General features: G+C 36.7%; 1 protein-coding gene across 3 annotated transcripts in view; it reads left to right on the top strand.

Moving 5' to 3' along the window:
- The window catches only part of LOC131143685 (prefoldin subunit 6), a 57,215-nt gene extending 37,907 nt beyond the window's left edge, over positions 1–19,308 (top strand). For 2 of the 3 annotated variants that reach the window (XR_009133651.1, XM_058091922.1), the window contains one exon: positions 19,006–19,308. The gene's annotated coding sequence lies outside the window, so the exon portion shown is untranslated. Of the gene's footprint in view, positions 1–3,152; positions 3,210–3,479; positions 3,709–19,005 lie in introns of those variants that run through there. The other variant, XR_009133652.1, reaches the window with a different exon arrangement.
- The last annotated feature ends 3,079 nt before the right edge of the window (positions 19,309–22,387 follow it).

Raw genomic sequence — 22,387 nt, 5'->3', positions numbered from 1 at the left:
TTCAAATTTGCCTCGGTTGACCAAACTTATAAAACTGGTCGATCGAACCTTGTCCTTGATTGACCAAACCTCTAATGATCAACCAACCTTTGCCTTGGTTGACCGAACCCACGAAGGGTTCAGAAAGACTCTGATATTGTTGACTAAACCTATAGTTCAAATTTGCCTTGATTGACCGAACTTATAAAAGGGTTGACTTAATTTTTAACCGCTAATCTTCATTAATTTTTCACTTAAATATTTTCAAAATGACAAGCATGTCCCTCAACAGTTAGATTTCCTAAAAATCTATAAATTCCCCCTCCATAACTCAGATTAACAACTTTGATTAGCCCAAATTTTTTCTCTAATCAATTGTTAATCAAAGTTTCCCCAAAATATTTTTTATTGTTTAAATTATTCTTTTGGGATAAAATATTTTATACAAATCTCTCCAACTCTCTTTTATGCTTTAATTTCAAAATCATTTTTGAGGAGAGTATTTTATTTAGGGCATTTTATTTGCATATACTCTCTCTTAGCACTTAATATTTGAAAATCATTTTTGAGAGTATTGCTTGAGTTTCTCCCGCTTATTTTCATGATAAATACTTTTGGGAGAAGTTATTTATTACACAAATATTTTCTTGAGCTTAAACTCTAGAATCTCCAAACACTTTTATTTGCAAAATGTTTGTTAGAGAACATATTTATCATTTATATATATTCATATATTTTTTATTAATGCAAAATTTGTTGAAGAGCAAAACCCTAGGTTCTTCTATATTTTTATTGAAATATATTTTTGGAGAAAATTTTTGATTAGGATTTAAATTTATTTTGAAAGCACCCTTACTCTACTGAACATATTTCGTATCATATTAGAGTGTATGTATTTAAGTTTCAATGTGTATATCTCTGCTTGTATTCAGAAACATTGTAATATGTACAAAAATGTTTTTACTATATCGGTTGGGTTCAGCTTGTAATTGAACTGAGGCGCCTCCGCCCTATAAGGGAGACTGGTTCGGTTTAACCCGGAAATTGAACTGAGGTGTCTCTACCTTGTAAGGGAGACCAAGAAATCAAAAATGATTATCAAGAGTCATCACCTCAAGAAGAGTCATTGAAACCTGAAGAAGAAAATCAAGAACTACCTAGAGCTTGGAAATTCATTAAAAACCACATAACTGATCTCATTATAGGTAATCCATCCAAGGAGTTAGTTTTAGGTCTCACTTAAGAAGTGGGTGTGATCATATAGCCTTCGTGTCTCGAATAGAGCCTAAAAACTTTGAGGAGACTGAAAATGATGAGAATTGGATCATTGCCATGCAAGAAGAACTTGACCAATTCAAAAGAAATAAAGTATGAGATTTGGTTCCAAAACCCAAGAACACAACGATAATAGGCACAAAACGGGTGTTTAGAAATAAGAAAGATGAAGATGGTAACATTGTAAGAAATAAAGTTAGATTGATTGCACAAGGGTATAACCAATAAGAAGGAATTGACTATGATGAAACTTATGCCTCGATAGCAAGACTTGAAGCCATTAGAAAGCTACTTGCATTTGCTTGCTATAAAAACTTCAAGTTATTTCAAATGGATGTAACTCCTTTCTAAATGGATAGATTAATGAAGAAGTCTATGTTAAACAACCCCCAGAATTTGAGAGTCATGCACACCCTGAATATGTATTTAAACTCTCAAAAGTCTTATATGGACTTAAGCAAGCACCAAGAGCTTGGTATGAACGTTTAAGTAAGTTTCTATTAGAAGATGGCTTCACAAGAGGAAAATTTGACACTACCTTGTTCTTGAAACATAACGAAAATGATATGCTAGTCATACAGATTTACGTAGATGAACACGCTTGAGGGGATTGTCGACGGGGACATGTGTTTTGTTGACGAGAAGATACCGAGAGACTATATTTAGCTCTGAATTTCATCGATGAGGAATAGGTATTCATCGACGAATTTCCTTCGTGGCCTTATCGATGAAGTGATGTGTCTCGTTGACGAAGGCCAGTGTATAAATAGTCCTAAACTCGGATTTCAGTGCAGATTATTTAAGAAAATCAGATTTTCTCTCTCCTCTTCGATTTCTCTCCTTTCTCTCTAAGATTCTGGGTCCATTCTTCACCAGATCGACGATTTGAAGCCACCACGACACTCCTGGGAAAGTTCTTTTAAAGTCTGCTAGAGTGGATCGTTGGTGGGGTTCACTTGGGCTTCTTCCTAAATTCAGGATAAGACTTTTTATTTAGTATTTGACTTACTCACAATTGTAGAAAATGTAGTAGGTGAATAAATACTGAAGTTTTGTTCAGGGAAATGCTAATTTCAAGGTGTTGAACGGTGAACCCTGCGGGTGTACAACTAGATATTATAAGGACTTTTCAGAAGTCAAGTAAGGGGATAAACTAAGCCAGTCTTTTCAAGAAAATATATGTATAATTTTATAACATTTAATTTCAGGAAAATAAGTATATTGTAGTATTATGTTTGGGAAATACTGCTGTAAATAAGGATATGGTTTAAATATGAATAATACCTATTTTGTGTGGCATGAGTAAAATTTACCATGGAATACTATGTTTACAGAATAAATATGGTTCATTGGTTCCAGGAAAATGTTAAAATGATACGAGGTTTTTATATCATATATCGGCGTATGGGTCGAGGTTTTTATATGATATATCAGCGTACGAGCCGAGGTGTTTATATGATATATCAGCGTACGGGTCAAGATTTTATATGATATGCCGGCGTACGAGCTGAAGATTTTATATGATATATAATATCGGCGTACGAGCCATGATTTATAAAATACAAAATGTCGGCGTAAGGGTCGAAGATTTTCACGTTATGTTATGCAAAATGATATGATGATATTAACTTGACAATTATTATATTATGAAATAGCCATGTATCACTATTTGAAAATATGTTATATGTTATCAGAATTTGGTTGACTTGGTTTAAGCTTTCACAAGTACGGTACCGTGGCTATATGATCACGATCATGATATGTTTGTGCTACCACTAGCCGTACGGGGCAATGAGATATTGGAAGTCGATGTGGTTTATTATAGTGTTGATGCCCTTGGTGTACGGACCAGTAGAGGCAGACTCATCGTACTTACAGACTTGCTTTTGATTCAGCAGTGGTCGGCCAGCCATTGTCGGGTCCCACCTTCAGGCGCACAACCTAGTCATGCGAGGGTAAGACATGACACAAGCCAGCTAACCATCCAGGATATTTTCTATGTATTATTATATATGAGATGAATTGTTTATGAAAATTCGGCATGTTATATCATGATTATAATTATATAAGTTTTCCCATATATGATACAGACAATTTTATCAAGTATGCTTATGTACTGTTATATGTATAACACGAAAATACTCATGTTGCCACACACTGGTATTAGTTTTTTCTTTTTTCCCTTACTGAGAGGTGTCTTACCCCAAATTATATAAATATTTCAGGAGCCCTAGTTAAGAGAGCGGACAGAGCTCTGCAGCGTTAGGATCTAGCTGATCTATCCTATTTAAAGGGTAAGTATTTTGCTAGGATCAGACAGATTTTTGGGTGGTGACCCAAGGACTCTTTTTGGTTATTTTGGATTGCGTGTATTCATATGATGGATGTAGTAAACTCTAGTATTGTGTTAGTTGGACAATTTAATACGTATGTGATTTTACGTTTTCTGCTGCTTAGGAATCAGTAATGTATTTCGGGTGTATCCCTGGTACCATGGGTCCAAGTGGATTATGAATTGCCAGGACTATTATATCGGATATTATTAAAAAAAAAACAAGTAAAATAAGAAGGTCGTTGCACTTTCGCTGTATGAAAATATTATTACAGGTGGTATCAGAGTAGTAAAATTTTCAGGTCATATATAGGTACTAACTCAGGATTCAAAGAGCGCAAACCCAGCATATACACATGTAACACACAATCAAGAATTCATAATATCAAACAAAAATAAAAAACAAAAGAAAACAAAGAAAAACAAAGCAGTAATACTCTAAACTAGAAATTGGTTTACAACCGTACCTGAGTCCTCGACAACGGTGCCAAAATTTGGTAGGCTCGCCAAAGCTTGGGTACTTAACTACCAAAGATAAAATTTATAACCTAACTAACCCAAGTTTAGTAGAATAGTGAGTAAGTCGGGTGTTGATCCATATGGATTACAATGCAGTTATTTACCACTTCCAACCTAGTTTACTACACTTTGTGTAAAAGAGAAAAAAGAGAGATTTTGAAATGGTTTTTCTAACATGTATAAAAGCATGTAAATTTATGTTGACACTATTACAAAGTAGATCTCAGATTATGATTCAAGCTGAGGCTGTTGTGTGCGCTAACTATGTCCGGTCAACTATCCATATTAGGCTAAATAGTCAAGTGAACCATTTGATGGCATAGGGTAGCGAAGGTGCACCAATTGTCCGGAGCATGATTGGGAACCAGGGTATACTCTAGCCAATAATCATGAGATCACCCCGTACATGGATTGTAGCCTAATCCGTATAAGTGAAATTTCTAGTTAGGCTATCCTTTACCCTAGGGTCTAAACACAATCATAGATGTAAACTTGCATGGAAAGTAAAGTGTAGGTTTTTAAAGTGCATGTATTTAAATGAAAGCAATAAATTACATGTATTGAAAATTGGCTTCAATTGCAACTCGAAAGTTTATCACTAACGATTGAGAATACAATCAAAAAACCATCTATCTACGCAGCAGCACAAGGAACGCAAAGGTTGTCACAAGCCTTCAGCGATTCCATGCACGAACCATTACATGAATTGAAATTAAAGTAGTAAATCTGTTCTACTTGGCCCCCAAAGATTCTCTAGGTCTATCACTAACAATAAAGTGGCTAAAGGGGAACCCTAGACACTTAGATGAAGCTATATTTTATACCCAAAAAGGTTTACAAGGTTTAAAATTCAAAATAAAAAACTTCAGCAGAAAATCTCGCACAGAAGATCATAACTGTCAACTAGGTCGCACCCATATATTCCCTTGGTCGTACCCTGGTTGAGGCTCTCGGGAAATTTGGAATTCAAACTCTAGCATTTTCGACCTAGTTGCACCTATGTGTTTTCCTGGTCGAGCTGCTGGTTAAGACTTGCAGTATCTCAGCTTCAGTTCAGCTCAAGCTCGACCTAGTCGCCCCTCAAGGTCTCCTGGTCGAGATGTTGGTCGAGACTCTCGATATTTCTAGTTCAGTTAGTCTCAGGTTCTCAACCTGGTCGCCCTTTAGGATCACTTGGTCGAGCACTTGGTTGAACTTTACAGCATTTCTCTTTCAGTTTGAACCTTGGAGTATTCTTCTGTGATCTGATCACACCCTGTGTTGGTTGGTTGCACCACATGGTTAAACCATGTCTTCTTTCCTTTTATGAATTGAAGCTTTAGGGGCTTGGTTGAGCATCCAATTGAGCTTTGTGGTTCCTAATTACTCCCTTGGCTTCTGGCATATCTTAACTCCTCGGTTTTAACTTGTTTTTCCTAAAACATGAACAAACCTTGCATAAATTCGAATTATGATAAGAAAAGGTATTTACAAGATAAATGAGAGCAAAACAAAGGTAAATGGAGGCCTAAAATAGTACATTTTAGGAACACATCACTATGTCTATAAATGAGATTTTTACCTCTAGTTATAATACTCCACCTTGCTAACCAATGATGGATATTGATTTGATCCTATGGTAATGCAGTGAGCACGAAAAATGCTCAATTGTAAAATATTTTCTATCTTCTTAATTCTCTATAATAGTTACACTTTTTAGATGTTTCTCTAAGAAAACCCTAAATATTATAATAATTACATATGATAATTGCAAATTCTAGATCTTTCTCTAAGAAAACTCTAGAGACAAATCCACTTAAGTATTCATATAATGTCCATATGAACATTCAAAAGGCGCCATGTCCCAATAAGTTTGCAAGTGTGATGTTCGCCCCCCGCCTATTCCATTGTCATCCTCCTTGTAACATTTCTATTGGAAGTTGGCTACGTTCTTGATTTGCCACAAAGAGTCTTCATCTTCCTAACTTGCCTCAGTATCTAGTTGTTCCTTCCACTTCACCAAGTGCTCTGTATAGCTTCGTATGATCTCGCATTTAAGAATGACTTGATGAGCAAGGATATAATCCACCTTCTTGTCATAAGAAATAGTTATGGGTGTGGGAGTCGTCTTTGAATACCCTCCTTTTGGATCTTCCACAGCATAATATGTCTTGAGTAGGCTTGCATGGAAAATACGTTGGATTCTTAGCTTCAAAGGTTTTTTCGCTTGGTAGGTCACCTTGCTAAGTTGTTGAATGATTAGGAAAGGTCCTTCATACCTCCTTACCAAACCTTTGTGTAACGTCTTGAATGCTCTAGCTTGGTGGGGAAGAAGTTTCACCAAGACAAGGTCTTCTTCTTAATATTCCATGTATTGCCATTTCTTATCTTCCCATTTCTTTATCTTCTTAGTTTCTTTGGCCAAAAATGATTTGGTTATGTCTATTTACTTATGCCACCTTTTGACAAATTTATATGCTGCTAGATTGTTGCCTATATACGAGTGCTCCTCAAGTTGCTTTTAAAGTTTCTCCAACATAAGAGGAGCAATTTGTTATGGTACCATGGTTGGAGGTCTTGCACCATGTTCCAACTTGAAATCCTTGTGGTCTTCAAGGACATGTTGGATCTCTATTGGTAACATCTCCTTGGGCAAGGAGTATAATCTTCCTCCCCTTTAACGCTGCAAGATATGTTGATTCCTTTCTGTTAACCCTTCTAGAGAGTTGCATGCCAAAATGAAATTTACTTTAAAGGATGTTTTACAAGTGATTGGTATCATGCAAGCATTTGCCCTCTTCAGGATGTATATGGTATTAGCAAACAATAGTCAAAAGGGCTGAAAACCATCTAGGAACTCCATCCCAAGGACTATAAGGTGATTCCATGGGTACCACTAATAGATTCTCCTTGCCACATCACTATCCAAGGCATAACTTTATCCTGCATGTTGCACCATAGATGGTCTGAGCTTATGACCTCTCGCCCCCTGTGCTCCTTTGCAGATTTTATTCCAAGTCATCAACTTACTTTACTTTGATGAAATTGTTGGAAGCATCCATATCCATTAAAGAACGAGTCTCTAATTCATTCACCATGGTCTTCACATACATGTAGCCTTTCTTCTTGGTCTTGGGAACCTTGACCTTGGCTTTGATGACATTCAAAAGTTGTAGTGAACCCACTTATATCTCCTCTACTAGATGTAAGGTAGAGAGCTTGTTCCTTTTTGGGCACTCCATAACTCAATGAGGGCCTTTATAAAGGAAGCAATCAAACTATGGTTGCTACCACTACTTTGTTTCCATTGTTTGGTTTGCCATTTTTTTTTTTGCTTGAGGATGGGTTGTTACTCCTCTCCTTTGCTAGACTTTCATTGTATCCTCCAGCTTTGTCATTGAATGGGTTGAACCTTTTGAATTCCAAAAGAGATTCCATAGTTATATTTCGGAAGTAAGTTCTTTCACACATTGCCTTTGTAGTTCCAATCTAGCTCACAATTGTGGGCCATCCATGAATGCAAAAAGGGACTCCTTCTTGAGTATGTCTGAGATTTCAAATAGGAGCTTAGAGAATTCTTTCTCATAATTCTGAACACTCCCTTTTATATGTAAGTTGTCATAACTTGCCATGAGCTTCATGCTCCATGTTATCGGGATAAAGTTGCTTCTTGATCTCCTTGAATGACAAAATATGGAAAAATTAGTATATTTTTCTCAATCTACTTTGTACATGGATGAATGGGTATATATATTAGATAAATTTTCCTACGTTTAGTAATCCATAAATCAAGCCTTAATTGACGGTTGTCCCTATAATTGAGGCTTGACTTTCCCTCCTATAATCACGCCAACACTCCCCCTCAAGTTGGTGCATATATATCTCTAATGTCCAACTTGCCAAGTGATTTGTAGAAGCTCTTGCTGCATACAACTTTTATAAGTATATCTGCTAATTGGTCTTCGGACTTAACGAATGGAAATCGAATTGTCTTGGCCTCAAGAGTTTTTTTGATGAAGTGTCGATCTACTTCCACATGTTTGATTTGATCATGCTGAACTGGATTATGAGAAATATCAATAGCAGCCTTGTTATCACAAAATAAGTCAATCTCGTAGTTTGGGGCAAAGTAAATTTTGGTTAATAGTCTTTGAAGCCAGAGAAGCTCACACAGACCTTTATCCATCCCATTAAACTCAGCTTCAACACTTGATAATGCTACCACCTTTTGCTTCTTGCTTCTTCATGTAACCAGGTTCCCTCCAACAAATGTGAAATTGCTTGAGGTGGATTTTCTATTTGAAATATTCCCTGCCCAATCTGCATCATTATATCCTTCAACCCTTAGATGATTATTCTTTGAAAACATAAGTCCTTTTCCAAGAGATGACTTTAAGTATCCAAGAATCCCTATCACTGCATCCATGTGATCCTTACTAGGACAATGCATGAATTGACTTACTATACTTATAACATATGCAATATCTGGGCGAATATATAAGAGGGAGATAAGTTTTCCAACTAGCCTTTGCTACATTTCTTTGTTTGTTGACACTTGAACTGGATATTCTCCAAGTCTGTGGTTCTGGACTATTGGTGTCTGTGCAGGTTTACACTCTAGTAATCCCACCTCAAATAGTAGACCAAGTATATATTTTCTCTGGGAGAGAAATATGCTTTTCTTTGATCTACACACTTCAATTCCTAGAAAATATTTGAGTCCTCCCAAGTTCTTCATCTCAAAATCAGTTGCCAATTGCTTTTGGAGTTTCAAAATTTCTTCTGAATCATTTCCTGTAATAATAATGTCATCTACATAAATTATCAATACTGTCACCTTGCCCAATTGATGCTTTAGGAAAAGTGTATGGTCTGAGTTGCTTTGTTGATTACCATATTTCTTCATTGCCATGCTAAATCGCCCAAACCATGCTCGTGGTGATTGCTTTAGTCTATACGGTGCGCATTGTAACTTACACACAACCTCAGTCGTTGAGGTTACTGTGTATCCGGGTGAAATATCTATATACACTTTCTCTTCAAGATCACCGTAAAGAAAGACATTCTTTACATCAAACTGGTGCAGTGGCAAGTCAATTTTTGCTACTAGAGATAACAAAACTCTAACTGTATTTAACTTGGCTACTAGTGAGAAAGTTTCCTGATAGCCCACGCCATATATTTGTGTATAGCCCTTTGCCACAACCTTGCTTTATATCATTCAATTGATCCATTTTCCTTTTATTTTTATTTTTATGGAGAACAATCATTTGCACCCTACCATCCTTTTTCCTTTAGGCAACGACACAAGAGACCATTTTTTGCTCTTTAGTAATGCCTCCATCTCTTCTTTTATAACTTGGGTCCACTTAGGGTCTGTTAGAGCTTCTTGAACATTGGCGGGAACATGGCACGAGAAAAGTTCGTGTGCAAATCTTTTAAGGGGTTCAGATAGTTGTTTTGTAGATACATAGTTGGCAATTGGATACCTTGACCTTCGTTCCTCAATTTCTGGAGAGTACCTATTTGGTGGCTTTCCATGATTATGCCTGAAAGGTAAGATATAACAAGCAAATGTATCCATATCATTATTAGTCGAAAGTGTAATGAGATAGTATACCTCAAGGATATTCTCAGGAGATGGCTCTTTACATGTCGAGGAGTGAGGGGATTCCTAAGATGCATCTAAAGTTTTATCAGGTTCCCCATTGACTACCGTGTTAATGTTTGCTCCATCCTCCGGAAATGCATATGGTGTTCTATCAGGTTCCCCATTGACTACCGTGCTAATGTCATTAAACCCCAGCCAGTCAAATCTTGACCAATTTTGCTTTTCAACTCGGATCTCCCCCTAAAGAGAAGAATTGGATACTGAGGGAGAGTAGAATGTGTCGGATTTCAGGAACGTTACATCCATAGTTACATAGGTGCGCTTGGTGATCAGGTCATAGCATCGATATCCTTTTTGATGTAACACACTTAATACCTCATCTTTATGTTTCAGCAAGTATAGCCAAGTCATGCGAGTACAATCATCAATAAATATTACAAACCAGCGAATTCCAGATGTAGTGGAAATAGGAGTGTTGGTGTATGTATCTGCAATGCCCACCTCCCACGAGTTAATTGACACACTTACTTGACTTATGGTCAAGATGAGGTCAAAGCAGTAGACCGCAACGGTACTACGAAGACAGAAGACGTTCCCCTCCGAGACACGGGGGTCTAGGGGTAGCGTTGCGCCCTGAGACGGTATGACCTATCCAGTGTGAACGATGGGCACGATATGTCAAAGATGACCACTAATATCAAAGACAACCATTGATGTCAAGAATGGGTACTAATGTCAAAGACGACCACTAATGTCAAAGTTGGCCGCTAATGTCAAAGACGACCTCTAATGTCAAAGTTGGCCACTAATGTCAAAGTCGGCCATGGTAGGTGAGCTACCACCACCTACCATGGTAGGTGAGCCACCCATGTACTTTTTCCACGGACTAGAGGCTATAAATAAGAGCCCTCCACCGAAGCACCACACACATCATTGTGTCCTCTTTTGTTTTTTTATTTGTTGTCCTTTCGCCATTGAAACTCATTTAGTGAGTGCATGGTTGGACAGATTGTTGTAATAAAACTTTGTGTTATCTCTTCAATCATTTCTTCAAAGCAGATTTTGGTGTTATTATTCTACATGATATCAGAGCTGAAGGCTACTAAGAAGAAACAACTATAATTGTTGAGATGTTGCAATGGCAAGAAATTCATCGTCCGCTACTGCATCTCCACTAGCACTTCGGATACATCCACCAGCATTCACAAAAGGAAAGCTAGGCGGCACGAACTACACTTTCTGGATGTTCAAGATGAGTGTTATTCTGGATTCATATGAACTACTTGATACAGCTCAAGGTATGGATCCAGAACTGATTGGCATGCCTGATCCCACCAATCCTAAGGTAATCATGCTTCCAGATGCTGCCCTCGTCAAAGCATGGAAGAGGCGGAATGCAGATGCACTTTGTGCTATTGTCACAAGTGTATCTGATTCTGTACTTACGTTGATCCAGCATACATCCAAGGCTGCAGATGCTTGGAATGGTTTGAAGAATCAATATAAAATAAGGAACCAGATACGCATTCAGAACTTGGAGAATCAACTTACTACAGAAAAGCTACATGACGGAGAATTGGTAGAAGTATTCATCACTAGAATAAAAAATCTGTGTTATCAGATAGCGGAAGTGGGCATAGCAAAGACCAATGCCATCAAAATATGACAGTCTGGTAACTGCTCTTAACACGCAAATTACAACTCCTGCACTAACCTTCGAGGAATTCTGTGCTTTACTGCTAGAGGAGGAGATGAGGCTGAGAACCAAAGAAAATGAAATTAGTAGTGCTTTCACCGTACAAATCAAAGACAAGGACAATAATGCTGAAAAGAAGAAGGGAAAGAATAAGAAGAGATTTTCTAGTATGTGCTACTACTGCAACAAAAAGGGGCATGCAACCAAGGATTGTAGAAAACGTATCCACGAAGAAAAGAACGGCACGTTGAAGCCTACATGGAATGTCAGAAAGGTAGCAAATTGTGCTAAACCAGAATTAGATCTTTTCATGGTTATAGAAGAAATGTGCTCAACTACTCAAACAGTACCAGGAGATTGCTCATGGTTACTTAACAGTGGAGCTTCTCGACACATGACCAGCAAAAAGGACTGATAGGTTCCCTTAAGCCTCTACATGAACCTATAAATGTGATTTTCAGAAATAATGCAAAGTGTCCAGTAGAGGACACTGGATCCATTTCTTTAAAAACCATGAATGGCCAAGGTAAAACTCTTTCAAATGTCCTTTATGTTCCTTAAATTAAAAGGAATCTTTTATTTGAAGCTACTATCATTGACCATGACTAAGAAAACAAAAGTTGAGATCATGGATAGAAATGACAGCATTGTGGGTGAAGGTATTTGAAATAATAACCTGTATGAGTTTGTGGCACTTGCCGCAACAACTAGAGATACAACAAGCAGACTTTGACATGGAAGGTTTGGACACATCTCCTATGCAGTTTTGAAGGAGATGCAGAGAAATGAAATGGTGGTTGATCTACCTGTAGTAGTTGATATTGCAGACCCTTGTGAAGCTTGCATGCTGGGCAAGCAACATCGTATGTCATTTCCACAAAAGAGCAACAACAAATCAAAACTTCCTCTAGAGTTGGTACATGCAGATCTTTGTGGTAAAATGACTACTCCTGTACTGGGAGGATCTTTCTATTTTATGCTGTTAGTTGACGATTATAGTAGAAAGATGTGGGTGTACTTTCTTTATGATAAGGCTCAGGCTTTTGTAAAATTTAAAGTGTGACATAAACTTGTTGAAAACGAGACAGGTTTGCAGTTAAAGAAATTTCGAACAGATCGAGGAGGCGAGTTCACATTATGGGAGTTCAATAATTATTGCAGTGCATTTGACATCAAGTGCCAATTGTCGGCACCAAAAACTGCACAACAGAATGGTGTTGTGAAACAGTAAAATTGCACTATGATGGAGATGACCAGAGCAATGATGAAGGCACAAGACCTTCCAAAATTGTCTTGGGCAGAAGCTGTTAATACAGCTGTGTATATCTTCAAACAATGCTTCACTAAAGCTTTGGGGAACAAAACACCTCACGAGGCTTACTTTGGTAAGAAACCCTCCGTTTCTCATCTTATAACATTTGGTTGCAGATGATTTGTGCATGTTCCAGATGACCGTCAAAAGAAGTTAGATGACAAGAGTCACAAGTGCATCTTCTTGGGATATAGTACATAATCGAAGGCATATCGTCTGTATGATGTAGAGAAAAAGAAGATCCTCACAAGCCGAGATGTGGTATTTGATGAAGGACCACACTTAGTGGGAGATAGAGATCGACCCACTTTATCATCAACCGATAAAGTAACCCACCATGTGCCTCACTCAGAGCAGTAGATTGAGGTGAATGATGAAGAAATTCAAAACCAGCCTGTTGTACTAGTAGCACCTGTTCAGAAGCCACACCCCATAGGGTACAACGACTCTTTGACGAAGGCAATCCAGAACCTGTGAATCAAACTTCGCAACCTGATGAGCCTCGAATGTCGAAGAGAATAGAGGAACAACATCGATCAGTAGAACACTTGGTAAATATGGTCTTAATGGCTGATATAATTAGTGCAGTTAAGGAACCAAGTAGCCTAGATGAAGCATTGGCTGATCCGAAGTGGAGAATAGCTATGGAAGCTGAATATGAAAGTATCATGAAAAATAATATTTGGGAGATTGTGGATCGTCCCCCTCATAGGAAGGTAATCGACACGAAGTGAATATGGAAGGTAAAATATAAAGCTGATGGTACTTTAGAGAAGTACAAAGCTCGCCTTGTAGCACACGAATTTTCTCAGGTGGAAGGTTTTGATGTTACTAAAACCTTTGCACCAACAGCCCGCATGGAAACAATCCATCTGGTTTTGGCTACTACTGCACACAAAAGCTGGGTGCTATTTCAAATGGATGTGAAGTCTGCATTCCTCAATGGTCATCTTAAAAAGGAGGTTTATGTGATGCAACCACCGGGATTTGAATTGCCAAATTCAGACAACAAAGTGTGCATGAAGAAAGCCTTGTATGAGCTGAAACAAGCCCCCAGAGGTTGGTACTAGAGGATTGATTCTTTCTTCACCAATTATGGATTTTGTAGAAGTACCTCTGATGCAAATTTATATGCACTGAAGGAGAATGAGATGTATGTAATAATTGTACTACATGTAGATGATCTTGTGCTTACAGATGACCACGATGAGAAGATCAACAACATTCGTGAAGGTCTATGCTCAGAATTCGACATGACAAACTTGGGGCTACTCCACTTCTTCTTAGGCATTGAAGTGTGGCAGCATCTAGGATAAATCTTTACTTCTCAGTAACGATATGCTCAAGAGTTATTGAAGGCATTTAGGATGGCATAATGCACTCCAGTGGTTACTCCAATGGAAGTAAACATTAAGCTCTCCATTGAAGATCCCTCTCTACTTGTTGATACTAAAAGATACAGAAACCTAATTGGGAGTTTGGTGTACTTGTACAACATAAGGCCCGATATCAGTTTTGTAATTAGTATTCTGAGTAGATTTTCAAATAAACCACGAGAAATTATCTCGTGGACAAGCAAGAAGCAACCAATAGTGTCACTATTATCCACAGAAGCCGAGTATAAGTCAACTTGTCTCACCTCATATGAAGCTGTCTGGATAAGAAGACTTCTTATTGATATTGGGATAATGACAAATGCCGCAACCCTGATTCCCTGTGACAATCAAAGTTGCATAGCTATCAGTAAGAACCCGATGTTCCACGCAAGAACCAAACATATTGACATTCAGTATAACTACATATGAGAACTCATTGAGGATAAGGTTGTTGAGATGAAGTATTGCCCAGTAGAAGATAATCATGCAGATGTCATCACCAAAGCATTGGGTAGTTTCGACTTCTAGAAGCATCGACATACTCTTGGTGTTGGTCCAAAAGCGTAGGTGGACATTGAGAGGGTGTTAGTGTATATGTGTGCAATGCCCACCTCCCACGAGTTAATTGGCACACTTGAGGTCGAAGCGGTAGATCGTAATGGTATTATGAAGACAGAAAACGTTCCTCTTTGAGACACAAGGGTTCGGGGGCAGCGCCCCTGGAGGGGGGTATGCCTCTTGAGATGGTATGACCTATCCAGTGTGAATGGTAGACATGGTATGTCAAAGACGATCACTAATGTCAAAGTCGGCCATGGTAGGTGAGCTACCACCACCTACCATAGTAGGTGAACCACCCATGTGCTTCTTCCATGGACTAGAGGTCATGAATAAGACCCCCCACCAGAGCACCACACACATCTCAATTGCAAGATTGTGTCCTCTTTTGTTTTTCTATTTGTTGTCCTTTCACCATTGAAGCTCATTTAGTGAGTGCATGATTGGACAGATTGTTGTAATAAAATTTTGTGTTATCTCTTCAATCGTTTTTTCAAAGTAGATTTTGGTGTTGTTATTCTACAAGGAGAGGGTCCCCACACATCGGAATGAATTAAAGCAAATGGAACGTCACTTTTATGGATACTCAATGGATAAGTAACTCGATGACTTTTAGCAAGAATGCAAGTATCACACTTAAAGTCAGCAGTTGATATATGTGAAAATAAATGAAGTAACAAATGTCGTATATACCCAAACAACGAATGTCCTAATCAACGATGTAAAAGCCAAATATGTCTCTCCTTGGTACCATTCAAATGACACATATGATGTGCTTGACCCACACTGAAATCATCCATGTAGTATAATGCCCCCTCTTTATACACGCCTAATGGTTTCCTTTGTAAGAATATCCTGAAGAAGGCAAAAAGTAGGATATATGAGCACAATTCAATTTAAGTCTGTTGTTACTTGGCTCACAGAGAGTAACTTATGATACAGAGAGGGAACCAATAAAGTATTAGATAATGTGAGAAAAGGTGACAAAGTATCGGGCTAGCCCCGGTGATTGAAGAAATAACTCCATTGGCATTTGTAATGCTTGTGCGTCGCGATAAAGAAGTGTGTGAGAAATCATTGGAGTCGAACATCATGTGGTCGGTAGCCCTAGAGTCAAGTATCCAAATATCACTATTAGCATTTCAACGAGAATTAAATAAGGCAACACCATATTTGCCGAGGTTGCCGGTGTCCTCCATTGATAAAACCTTATCAGGAAAACAACTCTAAAATAGCAAAATCAGCTATTGACGAGTTTTGGGTTGGAAGTTCAGAGTTCAGGGTTGGTCAAGAAATTGCCAATCTTCACTAGCGGCGTCGGCCCTTCGGTTTTAGACTCTGTTTTGGATCTAGACGATACAAAGTCATGAATCCACTTTGATCTCCTTGATTTCTTCCTCCATGGCTATGACTTGGAGTAACCCTTTACGGATCAAGTTGGTTTCTCTATGAATCCACTATGCAATTGAGGAGGCTTTGCATCTCCTAATTATAACGAAGCTCATTGACTCGAGCCCTTCAATGTGTTGGCCAATCTCCTGAAACCTATCTTGTTCATCGGTTGTACAAGCTCCACCTTTGCAATATGAGCATTCATGGAAGCCATAACGATGTCTCTTGAGTGAGACTTTTCCTTACTTTCCTTGTGGATATCCTTGTCTTGTCCACGTTAATCTCCTAAATTGGCAACACTAGAGTTGGACATCTTGCCTAGTCACGTCCCCACAAAACTGTGCTCTGATAGCACTTGTCACAGGTTTGAAAATTTTCACTAATTCTTGTGCGGCACTCAGACATTCTTGGAAGCTTTAGAGTGCTAATTTAGCCTTAATCGCTTAAACAAAGTTCACAAAAGCAATGAATGAAAGAAATAGGGAAAGGATCTGAATAAGAAGAATATTATGGGTTACTTTGCTTGGATGCCTACAAATGAGGCTTCTTTCGTATTTATAGTACTCTACCTATAAGTACTCTACCTCCCTATTCATTTGTGGAGATCAATTTGATGCAATGATGTGCAATGCGCATTTGGAATGCACCATGACCATATTTACTATCTTCTTAACTCTTTATAATAATTATACTTTTTAAATGTATTTTTAGGAAGACTCTAAAAATTATAATAATTACATGAGATAATTGCACGTTGTACATCTTTCTTCAAGAAGATTTTAAAGACAAATCTACTTAAGTGTTTATATAATGTTCATATAAATATTCAATTGGCCCATGTCACCCATGACAATGGCGGATGCAAGGGAGGGGCATCAGCTCCCACTAAGCTCCCCAAATGTTTCCTTTTCCTTTATATTTTTTTTTTTCAACATGCATCTTTAAAGCCCACTCGCCCCTTCTGTTGTGCTAGAGCCAGGAGACGTTGAGCTGGAGACGCGTAAGGAGCTGGAGAAGCAAAAATCCTTTAGATATGTTAACTAAGGTGGTGATTACAGAGAAACTGAACTTGTGTTCAACTTCAGTTGGTCTTCATGTCTGAAGACATATTTTGAGCACATCATTTATTCATGATACTGGTTGAGGAGGCGTCTCCGTCTCCAAGTGAGAGATTATTGTGCTAGAGTCAGGAGACGTTGAGCTAGAGACACGTAAGGAGCTAGAGACGCATTGCAAGCTAGAGCTGTTATCCGCCATTTAATTTAGATAAATGACGCGTTACAAGCTGGAGCTGTTATCCGCTATTTAATTTAGATGGATGAAACCCCTCATTTTTGTCTTATTGTATTTAATTGTAAATTGATTATCAGCCCTATAAATAGAGGAGCTGTGGAGAGTTGTAAGATGCACAGAGAAGAGAAGATACAGAGAAGAAACAAAGAAAAAAGAGAGGAAGAAGAGAGTGTGAGGAAGAGAGGAGAGTTGTATTTCTTTCCGGTGGCGATTTAGTGAATTGTGGTGTACTCCGTGGACGTAAGTCGATCTTAACCGAATCACGTAAATTTCTTGTGTTCCAAACTTTTTCTGGTTGTTCAAAGGGTCCTAATACCTTCCAATTAATTTCCCACTGTCCCAGCTGAAGGACACGTACTCCTTCAACTGCCATTATATATATCTTCCATTATACATTTCCCATATATCTGAAGGAAAAAAAATATTTAGATTAAATGGTATAGATAATAAAAATATGGTCACTATTATTTTACTCTATTTTATACCAAATCTATGTGTATATTGACATTTAAAAAATAACATGCGCCTAGTCTTTTTATGCCATAATATAAAAATTAATAACTGCATTTATGTCTATTTTCGTATTTATTTTTTTTTTATAAAGAAAAAGAGAAATTAGAGTTATAACTTATATGAAGTGTGTAAAAAATCAAGTTAAAAGTAAATATACAGTGTACAATATTTTCTCTAATAGTATAAAAATCTAATAAAAATGTTAAAAGTTAAAGAGTTTCTAATACCAATATGCAAATAGGTACACATATGATATGACAATTTGACAATTCTTAAAAGAAAATTCTTAAAGAATAAAAATTGATAAAAATATTCATCATTAAAGTATATTAATTTTATTCCGAAAACTTTAGTGAAAAGAAAATTTTTGAGATGTTAGTTACAATTTTATCAACTTGATATTTGTTAGTGTCTAGAGTTTTTAAGAAGTATCAACCATTTTAAATTACATTTATTTTAATTATCCCTATTTATAAAATTGTAATCAAGTGTGTCTTTTATTTTTCTAATTATCAATTTTGTCAAAACTATGTTAGGACCGGAGAAGCGCCTATGGGTGGACTTAATACACATGGGTGAACACTAACTTAACTCAAAAGTTTAACCTTATTGAGTCTTAGACCCAACCATGTATATAAGCAAACACTCATCATCTACTCAAATTTTTCAATGTGGGACAAACTCACTTAAGTCTATTGGGTGTTGGGCTCAACCATGTATATAAGCACCCATCATCCACTCAAATTTTTTAATGTGAGACAAACTCACAAGTGGAATTTTTAACAAACTAAACTTGAAATGAATTAAATATGATGGGTATCTTGTGAATTATTTTATTATGCATAGTAAGAAAGAAATTGTGCAACATTTGAAACTACGAATATAAGATCATCAACCAAGTTAAATTATTGGTCTATAATTAGTAAAGTGATAATAATTACAGGCGTATTAAAACAATCTTCACAAACTTTATATATTTACTTTGGCCCCTTTTAGATACAATTTCTGGATCCAGCACAGACCCATGAGTCGACAAGTGTAATAGAGTAGCATAGAGAAAAATTTAAAGACTCGAGCGCATTTTGCTCTCTCTCTTACCAAGCACAACATCAATACCCTATGCATTATATTTGTCGCCGTCATCCTGATAACTCATCATTGGTGTCATAGACATGGAGCAGTTACCACCATCAGTCTCAGACTTTCAGGCTGAAATTTGAAGACAGCGAAGGTGGTGAAGGACCGAAGGTGAAGGGTGTCAAAGAATGTGGCGACATTGCGCGAGCTTATGAAGGCAACCAACTCAATGTGGAAGGTGTCTGCTGTTGAGCAACCTCCCTAAGTGGCCATGTGTGTCCACCTGCACGCCTGTGTGTACGTATATATATCTTCAGTTGCTACTAAATTGGAAAGAATTATTTTACCTACACCCACTGTGGCAGATCCATATCTATTTCATGATTAAGTTTTGAGATGTCTTTTTCTTGTTGGGTTAACTGTACGTTTTTATTTTACTTTTGATTTGTGTTGGATTTTTACAAGTTTCAAATTTAAATTAAAAAAAAAAGGTGAAAAAGGGTCCGATCATAGGAAATAGTATCTTCTGCGTAAACATCCAATGGAAAAAAAAATTTCCTACTTTTGATTCGCGAAGTCACTGAAATGGATTAAATTATAGATACAATATATTTATATAAGTTTACAAAAAAAATGTGAAACTCATCAATGATTGTAGTGAAGTTGATATTGTTTCAGCAAACAAATTGATGATTATGCTTTTAAAATCTCATCATGTGAATGCTTTTCTTTATTCTTTTTAATGCATGTTGAAATAACACTGTTCTTTAGTCATTTTTCTTAAATAGTGTCACCTTTCTCGTATGTTATATCACTATATATTAGGTATTCTATTATTATTATAAATGTTTTAATTGTGTTAGACAAGCTTGAATGTAAAATTTCATGAATCTAACGATCAAAATTAGAACATAAAAAATTTAGATCATTTTTTGGACCTAGTATTCATTTATTTATTTCACTAGTATGCTCCAATAATTGAATTATGCATCACCCTCTCCTGTAATAGTTTTAAGTCTGGATTGGCATTATTGGCCCCCAATAATTCAAACTTTTCAAGTTAAATGATGACTTGACATAATATTGTAGTTAAAGATTTGGTTTATGTCCTCATTGTGCACTTACAAAGGGAGCAGCATAAAGCATGTGTTAAGAGAGTAGCTAGGAGCGAGGAATGATATGAAGGGCAAGGACAGCACAATGTGTGGATTGGGTCAATAGTGTTAGTCTAGTAAAAGGAATTTGAAAATGAGACTCAGCCATGACCTTTTAGTGGGGGCATAAATTTACTTTATGTTTGTTAGGCTAGAATAAAAATGAAAAATTATAGTTAATTTTTCGATTTTGGCCGCTATGAAAAAGACTTGAAATTCTAATTTTATTCAAGTAATTTTTTTGAGGCATAATTACTTAACTTGTGCTTCGTATATTTGCTTATTTTGGCAAGAGGGAATACTGATTTTGTAATTTGTATTAAGAACGTCTTGTATATGTTCTACTCGATCACTGGTTTGAAGTGTAATGTATCAAAATCATAGACTTTTTTTTTTATTCAAAGTAGAGTAATATTGATGAAGCAAATTTGATATCTCAATATTTGGAATGGCTAGTGGGAGAGATGCCAGTTAGATATTTGGGATTTTCTCTTGCTTCAGAGAGAGTTAGCAAAGTTGAAATGTGTGTCATTAATTGAGAATTTAAGGTAGAATTAATAGGTGGACATATAAGTTGCTCTTATGTTTAAGCATATTATAGTTTATGGAATAAGTGCTACACATTATTCAAGCATTCTGGGCTTTTGCATTGTTTTTCCATCCTATGTGGTGAATGAACTGAAAAGGAGGTTCAAATGTTTTCTTTGGAAAGGTAATTACTGGAATACATCTTCATGAAGGGTGAGATGGAACAAAATCTGTAGGCCTTTGGTTGAAGGGGACTTGGGTTGAAATCAACATTAGAATGGGGTAACGCATCTATTATCAAGTTAATTTGGCACACTAGCGACTCTAAGCAATGTGAGTTACATGGATACACGCATATAAAATAAAGGATAGAAGCTTCTAGGATCTAAAAGAAACACATGGTGATAATTAAATTTGGAGGAGAATACTCAATTTTAGATTGGCAGTATACACATGGTGATTTATTTTCTTAAATCATTCTAAAGGGGATGCCCTTAATTAGACATGGGCCTAAGGAAGATCAGATTGGCGCAGTGCTGTGCCTAAGTTCATGTATGATCGATCACTCGGATATGCTTCAAAAATTCTCCACCGCACCTGCAATGCTGCAATGGTTTGATTATTTTGTTTTGAAATGATTTGTTGGGTTATCTAATTTGCAATGCTGGAAAAAGCAAGAACACGTACGATCTTGCCACTAAAGGCTGCAGGTCATGTCAGTCTCCATCTTAATGCATCTGGTGGAGGCCATGAGTGAATTTTACTTTGGCAAAGTTCCATTCACTGGCACGTGATAAAAATATAGAAATATCTTCTCGTACAAATTCTTAATTGATCATCCAAATTATGCATAATCATCCAAATTTTGCCATAATTTGGATATGAATAGATTCAGCCCAGGCCGCTTCTTCATGAAAGCAAATACAAAGCTATGATGAGCAATGTTCTTGCATTTGGGGAGTCATGTGGTGGTGGTTTTGGAAATTTTGGAGTGTTAAATCCAATGGCCTAGAGTGATTTTCAGAATAAGATTTAGGAGGTGTCATAGAATGTCTGTTTGTAAAGATATAATAGAATAAAAGGGAATATATTTAATAATATAAATATTAATTGATACATGAGATACCATAATATGTTTGGTTTGCATAATATCTATTTTTTGGAATATAATGAACTAAGATTAAATACAATAAAATTGTATGGTTATTAAATATAATAATTTTGAAAAAGTTATGCATATAAATGCTTATGTTATTCCATCAAACATCTCCAATGACAAAATTTGAAAAATAGATTATTATTCTTCATCAATTCATGTTACTAATCCACAAAAGAATATTTTCACTGGCCTTTTTTTTAAAAATTTTTTTTATCTTATTTTATAAATTATCAAAAAAATTATATCATAATAACTGTCTTATTCCCATGAATTTCGTGTATTAAACGTAACATAAAAGTTTGTGTTAGTCAGCAAGACCTGGGGCGGAGGACGTTGATCTGTAAGATTGGTGCTACACCAAGGGGTCCGAAGGGCTCGTTGGTGGCTAAAATTCTTATGTAATAAAAAAAAATAGACATTTTAAGTTCAATGTGATCGTTGTGGGTTTGGAAATTTAAAAAGGTTTCCAAAGATGGATTAAACCTATTCGGCAACTAATTCTCAATGTTTTAAGCATGTTTTTGTGAAGTTATTGGTACAGTTTTGAAGTGTATCCCTCTTCTAACATATGTTTTGGCTTGAAACATTGAATAAGTAGCACAAGCTATAAATGGACTTTGGTTTTTTGCCATGC

This window comes from Malania oleifera, chromosome 12, assembly GCF_029873635.1.
Source record: "Malania oleifera isolate guangnan ecotype guangnan chromosome 12, ASM2987363v1, whole genome shotgun sequence".
NCBI classification, from domain to species: domain Eukaryota; kingdom Viridiplantae; phylum Streptophyta; class Magnoliopsida; order Santalales; family Ximeniaceae; genus Malania; species Malania oleifera.
The sequence above is the reverse complement of the archived record's forward strand: the minus strand, read 5'-3'. Positions and strand labels throughout refer to the sequence as shown.